Genomic DNA, 13,491 nt, shown 5'->3' with positions numbered 1-13,491 from the left:
AAAGTCACACTGTCTTTCAAAATCAATACATACACATGTATAACAAATATGACTTTTGAGTGATAAACCCTTAACTACATGTACTTACTAAATAATGCATTTATGGAAAATATGAATTACTGGTGACAAGATTGTAACCTTGTATTTAATAGCTTAAAACGCAAAAATATTTAATGATTGGCGAGTGCTAAAAGATTTACTGTGATATAATATCGTTTTATTAGGTAGAAATACCATGTTTTCTGCACCTTTCTTACAAAATAAACTCAGTATTCTTCATAAAAACTGTTCTTTTCTACGTTTATTCATCTTTTTTGGTATATTAAAACAATTGTATTAATTGTGGTAAATCTTATTTGGGAGTTAGAGTGCATCTTTCATATACATCAAAATGTACTGTTTGTGCAAAATGGCAACTTCCAAGACAAAAAATAAAAAAGTTATCAAAAGGTTAGATCTGTGAGAGTGCAGCTTTTAAATAGTGTTTCATAAACAGATATGATTTAAACTGGGAATAAGGGCCTTGTATAAGGGCCTTTTCTGCCCATTTTTGGAAAAAGACCCTAGATATTTTTGGAAAACTTGCATCACAAAATATGCCGAAACTTGGAAATTTTACAGTAAAAAGAACAAGGTTTCCAGTCTTCTGCGAATGAGGAAATAATTAAATATTAGTTTCTTTTTCCTTTCAAAAGACCTGAAACAGCTGAACTAGCAATTTCAATAAATCATGACTGATAATATTTCATACTGATCTCTGAATGTGATGATACTGATCTCTGAATGTGATGAAAATCAATGATATCTGAATTCAATTACCCCCCACCCCCCCAAAAAAAATAAAAAAAATATACATGACATAATTGATTATGATGTTGAATGAACCAGTACAGGTAAAAAGTCATTAATAAAAAAAAAATCTGAAGATTTGGAAAAATATCTTATAAAATAATTATTATGCTTTGGGAATGGGTATTCAGACCCGTGGCTACTACAGAAAAAGTCCCGAGTTTCATCTCAATTTCTAGATCTACTACAATGTATGTCCCTCTCTATAATATTGCCCCATTGCACTTCAGTTGTTGATTCCCCAATCAGCCTTATTTCTTGTCCAACTAAAATGACCCAGGAGAAAAGGAGATACTTTGATTTAAAACACCTCTGGTGCATAGAAGGCCATCGGCAGAGATAAATCCTACACAAATAAACAAATATTTCAGTTTCTGTTCCAACTAAAAAATACCAGAGTCACTGAACAAGATAATAGAGTAGTTTTTGTGATAAAGGGCATCGGATGACCAGATACTAGGCAGACAATGAGCATGTGGAATTTATCACATACCTCCCCGACACAATACAACCATACACAATACCCTTGGTCCTAATTATTCCTTGGGGTTATTATTTAGTTTCTTTATAAAATTGTATACATTATAAACAAAAATATTTCTTTATAAAAAGACCCCTACAATGTATGTGTCTTACTTAAGATAATATTTTAATATAAAACTTATTTCACATATATATACATGTATATATGTGTTGAGCGTAATTATGCACATGTATATATTATGTGTTGAGCGTGAATACGCACATGTACATGTATATATGTGCTGAGCCTAATTACGCACATGTACATGCATATATGAGTTGAGCATAAATACGCACATATACATGTATACATGTGTTTAGCATAAATATACGCACATAACCATGTATATATGTGATGAGCGTTAATACATACATGTACATGTAAATATGTGTTTAGCATAAATACGCACATGTACATGTATATGTGTTGAGCATAAATACGCACATGAACATGAATATATGTGTTGAGCATAAATACGCATATGATAATGTATATATTATATGTGTTGAGCGTAAATACCCACATGTACATGTATATATGTGTTCAGCATAAATATGCACATGAACATGTATATACGTGTTGAGTATATATACGCACATGTACATGTATGTATGTGTTTAGCATAACTATGCACATGAACATTTATATATATGTTAGGTGTGTGTTGAGCGTAAATATGCACATGTACATGTATATATGTGTTGAGCGTGAATACGCACATGTACATGTGTTGAGCATAAATACACACATGTATATATGTGTTGAGTGTAAATACGCACATGTACATGTATAAATGTGTCGAGTGTGTGTTGAGCGTAAATACACACATGTACATGTATAAATGTGTTGAGCATTACAATACAAACTGGACAATGTAGATAGGGAATTGCATTTCAATCGAGTTATTAGTATTTTTTATGTGATTGTTCATTCCAATCAAATTGCACAACCCCGCAAACCCTACACTGGTAAAATGCTTTTCTGGCTTGCACAAAATCAGGATTTTATATAGCAGGGCTGTTCACACCCTTGCGCACAGTGGTCAGAAATTGGCTCATGGTGAGCATTAATTGATGAGAGCTAAATTTTCTACCTTCTGTACCCTGTGCGTAGGAGTGTTCAATTGTTTTTATCCAAAGCAATTGTGTAATAATTTGAGTGTTTTCATTCTATTTTCCATGACTGATTCTATATACTCCTTTTTATAAATTAACATTTTCTTTTATTCACGTATTTTGCTTAATCCTATAATTACACAGTTGTCACAGAAAATACCCTGATTTCACTACGATGACAGGTTGTTAGTTTTTTTACGATTTCTTTTTGCTCGATTGTGACAAAAGCTGACAACTTACAGAACCTAACTCCAGTCTATAGCCTGGGCAGAAACCAGTACTTTTGTCCGTTTTGAAACCCCATGAGAAGGTAACTTTGAGTGGGATCGAACCCACAACCTCTTGGGTGAGAGGTAAACAACTAGACCACTCTCACCTACTCGTTACCCAGGTTATACCACCTGTCAAAAATAGTGAGATTTGTGAAGTTGTGAACTCCTAGTTAAGTAAGCAAGCTTGAGTAACTTGAGAAACATTTTAAGATGTTAATTCACTTAACATAATTGAATATCAATCATTTTCTACACCCATCCAGAAGATAAGACTTGCATGTCATGAATAAATGAATGGTTACAAATATTTCATTAAAACGCTTACAAAAATATTAGAAAGACATTACCAAGTTAACTTGAAGTGATGCACGAAAGCTCAAATTAAAGGAAATCCTAATTTCATGACAAACTAAAATCCTATAATGAAATCTCTAAAATTTGAGGACTTTCTTTGTTTGTGTTCATTACAACATTAACAATCCAATAACTTTAAATCAAGCAAATAATTAATCTTAAAGTATGAAAAGACACAATGAATAACATTTTTATAAATTACTTATCAGAAAATAAAACAAAAATTAAGAAAAAAAATCCTATAAAAAGTTAGTTCATATTATCCGCCGAAAATTTAATATGATTAAAATTATCATTTTTATGGTTTACATTAATTAAAACAAAAGTAATTTCATTCTTGAATGTCACAATGACAGGTAAAATTATTAACTCCATTTATGCAAAACTGTTTAATGTCCAAATCTTCATATGAGCAGATATTTCAATAAGTTAAATGAGTGGTCAACATTACATTTTGTCCAATGAGGAGGCAGTATTTCTCAAGTTTTCAAATACATTTATTTTAGTAAATCAGCAGTCAGCCATTATTGATTTAAATCAGGTGAATCAGTAGATTTCAACAGTGGCTGGCTGAGTTAATGGTTAGTTTACACAAGATAATGTCGACCACTACCAAATTTAAAGATAGTTTGTATGTTCTTAAAAAAATACATGGTTACACGACTGTGTTAAAACTTAAACAACCTTTCACTATTTCTTAATGCTTACCACATTTTTACTACTTTTACTATAAATACTTACATTCAATTTACTGGTAAAAGTGATTTTATTTTATAATATGGTAAAATATGTCCCAATGAATGCATTTAAATTTGTGTCACACTGAATTTCCGATGTATCAGTTCTCAGGTTTGCAGTTTATGCAGACTTACATGTAGTTAAGACTTCAAAGACTGGTTACTGGGTTGAAAAAAAATCTGACAGCAAATTCACAAATAATTCCAGCGTTTTTTAGAAACACCAATAATAATTGATAATTGTTCCATGTATCTAAAAATCGAAACAAAATGTCCACAAAAACAAAAAGTGCACCAACTATAGAATTTTACTGAAATAATTTCTTAACTTTCCTGGCAATGAACTGAAGAATAGGGAACTGAACATCCATGTGTTTATAACTTGACTGCCAATATCTGCCAAAACAATGCGGCACATATTAGAGACCGCTGCTTGCTATGATTACAAACAATTCTGACAGCATTTAGAAAATAAATGTGAATTTGGGACATTTTGGAGGAATTAAATGGCAATCACAACCTGCTCACATTCAATTTTGAAATACTTATTTCACAGTCTGTTAAAATTTTCTTGTTCTTAAATAGTATTTTTTTTGCTTTTACTGCCAACAACTACTCCTTTAAGATTAAACCTCCTAAAATGTGTGGCGTTTTTTATGTAGCTCAGAGGTCATTATAATTAAAGAAACTAATAGGCCTTAGAAAGGAGTAATTAAATTTTATTAATTTCTTCAAAATGGTCATCTGATAAGTTAAACTTTATCAAACACAATATGTTTAAACAGTGTGTTTTATACCATTTCATAAAATGAACTCATAAAAGTATGCAAACATGCAAGTTCTGTGTTTATATAGATAGAAACAATTGTCCCACACTGGACATCAGATTAGACATTTCTTTTGCCACAGATGTAAAAAACCTCTCTTATGACAAGAGTATAATCACTTCCATTTTTAATAGTTCCTTACCACTCAAACAGCATTAATAACAATTTATCTTCACTGTTTTCCTAAATCTGCTCTCTGGAAAATTGTTTTATGCGGACTTATTTTTAAGACGCAAAATAAAGGTGAAAGCCTTTAAATACATCCTTAAAAAGCAACTTCAAAATGATTATATATTGCTGTAAAATACAACATATCATAAGAAAGAATAACTTGAACCAGTCTTAGAGTTGCATCGGTTATAATGTTAAAAATTCACTCTTACTTCCAACTTATATTTACCACAATTAATACAAATCCTTTAATATACCAAAAAGGATGAATTAATGTTGAAAACAATGGTTCTTATGAGGATACTGAGTTTAATTTGAAGCAAAGGTGCAAGTAACACTGTATTTTAACCTTATGAGATGATAGTATATTACAGTAAATCTTTTAGCACTCACCAATCATTTAATATTTTTGTGTGTTCAGCTATTAAAAACATGGTTACAATCTTGTTATCAGTAATAACTATTTTCCATAAAAACATTATTTAGTAAGAAGTTTTAGGTTTATCAAAATTTATGTTTCTTATACATGTGTATGTATTGATTGTGTCACTAAAAATAATTGAAGTGTTCAACATGTTATGATCAATGGCACTGAGGTCTTTTGACCAAAATTAAGGACTTACAATTTTGCCTAGAAATGAACAAAAAACTGACAGATAATACAATAGAAGGTGATTAAGTGTGTTTCTTGTAGAAAAATCAGCTCTCTATAATGTGCTTATCATAAGTCTATTTCTCACCATATGTGCACAAGAGTGTTAAGTATATGTTTTTTTTACAGAAATAGGTCCGAAAATCAGCCACAAATTGCTCCGATAAAAACACAATGTTTTAAGCAGTTTCTTTTTTATCCCGCTAATTTATATTTATTATTTGTTCCTGAAAATGATCTGCCATCTTTTAAGATGAGGTTTCTTTGACAGGAATTAAATCTGGCCAAAACATGAACGTGCAGTAAAAATTAAAGTGCTTCTCAGAGCTGGAGTTGGTACTTCCAGACAGCATGTCTTTATACCCAAGTTCAGAGTCTTTGCCAGGTGAGGGTGCTCTTGAAAAAGCATCTGCCTGCCAATAAGCTTTGATAATCATAAAACAACTGTTTACCTTTCACTTTTATTGCCTCTTAGAGGCAAGTAAAATGAGCCTATTTATTTGTAAGAAAAACAGACACACTTTGCCAAATGTTTTTTGAGCCATATGGCTGAACATTGAAAACTGTTTGTTTTTTTCTCACATATATATTCATCAAAGCTAGAAAATTCATTACATTGAAAATGGGGCTCCTTTCTTAATCAATTTGGTCGATATGTATATGTCTTTGCAATACCGGCACCTCAAGTTGTATTAGATTCAAAACATACACATGAATGCCAATTTCAATAGAAGCTATTGGTTGTTCGTAAACTGATATTTTTTTCTAAATGTTTCGACCATAAGCCTGTCAATCCACTGCTATAAATTTGTGTGGGACATTTGAAAGCACTGCTGACCCATCTCAACGGTATTGTCCGCATAAGGCAAAGCTAGATCACATTTGCTGGGAACCAATCTATGCTGGAGTAGGATGACATCAGAGAAAACTCTGATGATGGTCTGCAGTGATTCTGATGTTATGATACCAACATAATGATAACAATTGCATGTACATAGGTGGCTAATCCTGTCTAACATGTAAGCTAGTTAATTTTATTTAAACATGCACATGGCCAAAATAGGTTACAACGAAGCAGCGACAATTATTGAATACCAGATATAACAGTTACTCCGATCATGTGCACAATGCTGGAAAAATTTATATTCCATCACCACATCACAGATGAATAAAATTTAAAATAATTAGGAACACAAAATTATTAAATCTTGGCAAATATGCAATATATTATAGAACTATTTATCATCAACTGCCATTTCAAACTACTTAGCATATATTTCCAGTAAGTATTACGTCAAATCATGTTTTGGCCAAATGTAAAAGGTCATTTTTTTATAAAATTAAGAATAAAATTATGTCATAAAAAGTATCAATCATTTGCATCTGTTGCGGATCAGAAAATTTGAACCATAGGCAATTTGTGAAGCTTAGAACATGGCAAGCCTTGTTACTATCTACTGCATGTGCACTTCGGTCAAATATTCTGATCAGCGTCGGAAACACAAGAAAATGTATTTTAAGATACATATACAAAGGGTTCAAATTTAGCACTCACTCAGTTGCAAAATGCAAGCTAAAATTGAAAAATGTGAGTTGAATTTAAAGACACTCGCAAAACTTGCAGAAAATATGCAATCCTCGAAATACAAAAATATAGATATGAACATAATCCGTGATCAATTCCTTCTCAATAGATATAAAAATAATTTTAGAAATGCCTACTTTCGTTTTCCAATAATCACACAGAAATTGATGACGTAGATTAACATTACGCACACTGGCAGGTGCCTGTTACTATGTGGCAGGTACTCGTTACTATGTATTTTTATAGACTGGTTTTTCATTTCCATTTTGGAGGCGGTCTTTAGCTATAATCGTATCAAGACACAGTTTGTATAATGATAAAAAGCAAAAAAATACCGGTAAGTTATTTTAAGCGTGTTGATTTTAAAATTACTGACAGCTGATGGCAATAATAAACCAGTTCCAAACAAAGAAGGCAAAATTATATAATCCATCCGTTAAAACTGTTATGATGTGGAAGAGGGAGTTGAACATTATATTGACCCTCAACACAGATGACGAAAGGAACATGACGAAAGGAACATTTTCAAAATATTTCGCACATACCAATACTGTCTAATCAAGACTTCCTTAGTATGTAATGTCAGTGTTACATATGATGGTATATGCTGATATCGTTCAATGTACAATTACATGATCATTCATTAAAACAATTACACTATACCTTAAACCATTGTTTTTCATACAATATATACTTTTTCCTTGCAAACACAAAGGTTTGCCTTAAAAAAATATAAGTGAGTGTCTGGTTTTGCGAGGTTGAAAATTTTAGCACTTGCAAAAATTTGCAGGTATCAAAAAAAGTTAAATTCGAACCCTGTATACAGTAACTACTCACTCGACATAAAAACAAAAAAGAAATATGTATACCAGAAAAAAATCATTATGTAAAATGTTCTTAAGGGTATGTTGGTATCAGGTCAATCAGAGAAGAGCTTTTGTAACGACAAAAATATATTTATTCATGTGATTTAGAACCAATTGACAATAACAGTGGTCAAAATTAGCTCAAGCCATGGCACTGGTAAAATGAATTCCCTCTGATCGAGTCTGATAGTACTCTTACCACTTGTCCGTCCCCTCCAAAAACACTTTTCCAATCAATCAATTGTTTTTTAAATGAAGGATTAGAATAACACTGTATTATAGTACAGTCACATATTTGGGGAGAGGCGTTTGTGCTGGCTTGCAAAATAAGCTTTAAGCTTGCAAAACTGACAAAACACACTCGCAAAATCTATGTTTATTTATCTTGACAAAGTAGCCGTCATGCAGTTTCTATTTGCAAACTCATGAGTTTGTCTAGCATGTTACAGAATGGTTATATACATCTCAGGATGTTGTAAAATCGCAAATGAATAGAATAAACGACAAAGTGGACCATTACACCAGCGCATTCACCCGGCACTGCGGGGCCACCTGGAAGGTAAAAACACGGCCCACTTCCCCGGCTATCCCCCTGGACCTGGGGGGCTGTCATGTTACAATTGACAAGTGCATAAGATATATAATACCACATGCATACATTTGAGAGCTTTTTTTAGTCACTCGCAATAATAATATTTCATTAGCATTTTGAGAGTCCAAATTTGAGCACTGGACATATATCTCTTGAGAGTTTATTATAGTGAGGATAGTTGATCTGAGTGCCTTGCCTTTGTTACATTACAGACATGGCATTAATAAGATATGATTGAAGAACAATTTGTTGTCAGTCAAAATTTTTGAAACACAGCTGAAAATTCATGTTTAAACTTAAAAGAACATTCAACAGGTATTGTTTAAGTCTTGAATTAACTAGATAGAAGCTCTTACTGACTGACAAGGATAAATATCGCAAAATACAATAATGAGTCACTTTGAAGGTGCAGTCTAGGATGCTTTGAATGTAACCGAAAAGTTTTTTGTTGTTGTTTACCTATGACCCACCTATTACAGGTGTGCATTTATAATTAGAGAAAAAAAATACAGAGCAATTTGCACTGTATGGCGAAACGATGTTTGAAATTATTTTAGCAATATATATTTTCTCAACATTTACCTGATTTCAATACCAAATAAGATAGTTTTGACCCAATTTCCTGTCAATTAAACGCCATATTGGTGACTTACATCCGGGGCTTTATGTCAACGACTTCCGCAAGGTGGCGCCAGGTACGAATTTATACCTGTCGGAATCCGAAACCGCTATGCGCAAACGCCGGGATCAACTTTTCGATCGGTCGCTCAGATTTTTGTTCCGTTTCTTTAAATCAAGACCGTTATTTTCTAATCATATTTACTACATGAATAAAAGTTGGATTATATTACTCCGAACTCTGCAATTTATTGGCAATACGTATACTGTACAGAACGCCTTTAACGGGTCCTGCCACGTAGCTACATGTCTAAACCATAGGTCTGTGGCTCTTTTGAACGGATGCTAAGAGCTACTATAAGAACTGCTATAATATTAGAGCTACTAAGAACTTAAAATAGTGACTTAAAAGCATTTATACGTTATACATAGATCTTGAAATTTACTTTGTAGCGTTCTAATCATAAATTAAACTCCTCAGTTGATCTCATTTTTTATGAGGCTGCCCAAACAATTCAGATCTATTCTGTTTGGTGTTATATGACTGAAATGAAAGCATTGATGCCCAAATTAGCTGATTCTGAGAAAAAGAAGTAAAAAGTTGTCAAATCGTTCAATCTATGAGAGTGCATCTTCAAAAACACTTACACCTTTCTGCTTCAATATTATAATGTTCACAATCGAGTGGGAATAAAGTGGACAAACTACGTTAAATTATTATTTAACACCCATACTCATGGAAACGGCCGGTTTTGGCGATGACGAAAACTACCGAACGCAGTGTCGTCACGCTCTGATGAATTTTTGGTGTACGGCATGAACGCGCTCTATATTTTTTATGAACAGAAAAATACTGGTTCCATCACTTTTACGGTTTTTTTTCAGACTCATAGTGGTTGCACTTTTGAAAGAAAGTAGTGCTAAGTGTATATGTGCATACATGTAGCCGTAACAGGGCTCTGCCGAGCTTCGCTCGGTTTAAAGCCGGTATGAGAATGCAAGAGATTTCATTAAAAATGGAAATAAAAATCTTCAAAAAGCGATATTTCGAGGATGAAGTTTTTAATAACAAACAGTTGGTAAAGGTTAAATAAGTATTGAAAAGGTGACGAGACAGCTGAATTGATGCCATCGGAAAGATCGAACCTTAATTTGGCTTAAATAAGTAATATACCAAAAATGTGTGCGAGAACCACTTTGTGGAAACAACCTTCTATCTAGTGAGTTTTAAAAATAAAAACGCCATCTTGGCCATCTAATATGCTATTACTTGGCCACGAGGCTAACTTCGATGCACATGTCACTGTTGAAATATTGGTCCTGTTAATTTATGTATATACTAAGACCATAATAGCTTGAAATCCGATGATTTTCTAGCATATTTACCCAAAAAAGTAATAAGAAATATACACATTCGAACTGTTTTATTTACTCTCTGAACTAAGAATACGTAAACATTTAACAAACATCATATTAAGAAAAAAAATGTTCAGGGTTTACTCTGCCTACATACATGTATCCCAAGTGAAAGCCAGATTAAGCCAGAAAACGGGTTTTGTGGCTTTGAACGCGTTAACGAGTTTTTCAAGAGTGGTGACCTATATTTGGTGGTCAGCGGACCCAACAACAGCTACGGTTGAACTCCATCTACCTCATTGTAGTGAGTACGTACCATACACGGATACTGGTATTGTGGCGAGTTTGGCCAACTTTGTGCGTGCTTTGAACGAGTAGTGTGTTTCCCAAGAGGGGTGAGCTATACAGGATGGAAGGTGGGCATGTCCCCCACTACACATGCATTGAGTAACACCCAGACTGAAAACAGGTGTTATGGCTTTTATAGACCAATTTAATTTGTGAGTCCATTATGATATTTTTCCAGACGGTGGGGTTGTAGGTGGTCGTGTCCGATTCAACAAGTCCGCACCAGACTAAACCTGAAAAATAAATTTGGTGGCGATTTGGGGCCGGCTTTACGAGTATTTTGAACAAGTAAACGATTTACTTAAAGAGTGGTGACCTATATAGGACGGTAGAAGTGGGTGTTCCCTACAATATCTAGGAGGTGGTGCTCCGCCAATTCCACTCACGTGAGAAATAAAACTCAGCCGATTGACGGGTTTTGTGGAGATTTGGGGCCAACTTTGTAAGTGCTTTAAAAGTTTTCTAAAAGCGTTGGCCTATATAGTATAGAAGAAATTAGTGTTCATACAACATGTATTATGTAGTACTCCAGTTACTGCAATCTAGTCAGTACCAGACACAGACGGAAAATCGGGTCTGTGGTGATTTTGAGCCGACTTAGTTAGTGTTTTAAAAGGGTAAACGAGTATTCCAAGGGATGCTGACCTATTCGGGATGGTAGGGTGCCGTGTCCCCATATAATACTTATAATAGTAGGAGTTCTCTGTGTATATCCTTCGACTGAGTACCAGACCCATCCGGGAAACGGGGTTTGTGGCAATATTGGACTGACTAATGTGCCGTGTTTTAATGAGATAACAAGTTTCCCCAGATTGATGATCCATACGAGATGCTAGGTGGACGTGTCTCCCAAAATATCTAGTAGATGGTATTTTGCCTACTTCATTCTTGTGCGTAAAATACCATGCCGGAAAAGGGATCTTGTGGCGATATGGGGTCGACTTTTCGAGTGCTCTCAACGCACTAACGAGTTTTCCAAGTATGGTAATGTATATGGGGTGGTAGGTAGTCCTGAACGTTTCAACGTATATGTGGTGGTTGTCCGCCTACTTCACTATAATAAGTGCTAGACCGGATAGAAAACAATTGATATTTGGCGAATTTTGGGTTTGCAAGTGGTTTGAATGAGTGAACGAGTTTTCATAAGGTGGGGACCTATATGGGTTGGTAGGTCTAGGCATGTCCAATTAAACAGCTAGCAGGTGGTACTCCGCCTACTTCGCTAATTTATACCAGACGCAGCGGGCAAACGGGATATGTGGCCATTTTGGCCACCTTTTAAAGTAGTTTGAATAAGTAAATGAGTTTTCCCATACTGTGGGACAAATGGGGTGTTAGGTGGGCGCGCAAACTACAATACATATTAGATGGTACTGCAACTTCTCCATTCTATTGAGTAAAAGGCCCAATTCTGGTTAACGGGTTTTGTGTGGATGTTGGGCCAACTTTGCGAGTGCTTTAAAGTCATTAACGAGCTTGGCGAGCGTGTCACAATCAACAACTACTAGGTGGTAGTCGGCCTATTTCACTAGAAAGTACCGGACAATCCGGAAGAAAGTACCGGACAATCCGGAATGCTTTGAATAAGTTAACGAATTTCCCTGATTGATGACCTATATACTTGGAGGGTGATTTTAACGAGCTAACGATCGTTCTTGAATAGGTGACCGGTGGACGTGTCTTTCTTGGTGGTATACTGAACCAGTTAAAAACGTTAAGCGAGTGTCGTGACTGTATTGAATAAGGAAACTATATGGTTTATACAAATCAACTAATAGTGGATGGATCTCATGTGCAAAAATTGTCAAACTAGGTAGTAAACACTTATACATATTTTTAACCGTTTTGTGTATTTTGTAAGTAAAACTGTAAGCACAATTTATTATTTTCCCTGTTTTGTAGGATAATATACAGTCTGCAGTGCAAAGTTTCTTTAGTTGCGAGGTTTTTGCAACCGCTTCAAATGCACAATAGATTTACGAACAAAACGGCGTGTCACACAGAACGACAGAGGTGGTCTTGATCAATACTGTTGTAAAAGTATTTCACAGAAACTTAGTCACTTTGTTTCGTCAGTAGATGCTTAATAGAAAATTAGCTATACTTACCCAATCGGAAGTACAAACAATGGTATAATTTGAAGCGTTTAATCAAGTATTCCATGACAATCGGTCCTGCTTATAGCCGCGAAGAGCTTCTAAGAACTACTTAGATATACTTTAAACATTCAGATATGCTTACAAATCATTTTGAAATATAACAATGTAAGGAAATGATTAATGATTTATTATGACAATATTAAAATTCCAGAAAGGAAAATAATTCTAAAGTTGTTTCATGTATTAGTATATGCATATTTACAGAAAAATTATTTATGAGATCTTCGATCATTGGGGTCTCGAAAAAAAGCATCATCATATAAATATAACACGGAACTGTAGATCTGTGGATATACATATAGTAAATTGAAAGCAATGGTCAAAAATGGCCCACACAATTAAATAAAAGCTTTTATATTGCTAAGACTTCTTGTGTCTATATGATTTGAAACTCGTATATTTATGAGATCTTCGATCATTGGGGTCTCGAAAAAAAGCATCATCGTATAAATGTACCACGGAACTGT

General features: G+C 34.1%; 1 protein-coding gene across 1 annotated transcript in view; it reads right to left on the bottom strand.

Moving 5' to 3' along the window:
* The window catches only part of LOC128208802 (serine/threonine-protein kinase PAK 4-like), a 37,357-nt gene extending 28,124 nt beyond the window's left edge, over positions 1-9,233 (bottom strand). The window contains exon 1 of the mRNA XM_052912408.1: positions 9,126-9,233. The gene's annotated coding sequence lies outside the window, so the exon portion shown is untranslated. The remainder of the gene's footprint in view (positions 1-9,125) is intronic.
* Between the last annotated feature and the right edge of the window lie 4,258 nt (positions 9,234-13,491).

Source organism: Mya arenaria, chromosome 11, assembly GCF_026914265.1.
Source record: "Mya arenaria isolate MELC-2E11 chromosome 11, ASM2691426v1".
NCBI classification, from domain to species: Eukaryota; Metazoa; Mollusca; class Bivalvia; order Myida; family Myidae; genus Mya; species Mya arenaria.
Note: the sequence above shows the minus strand (reverse complement) of the source record. Positions and strands in the feature narration are given on the sequence as shown.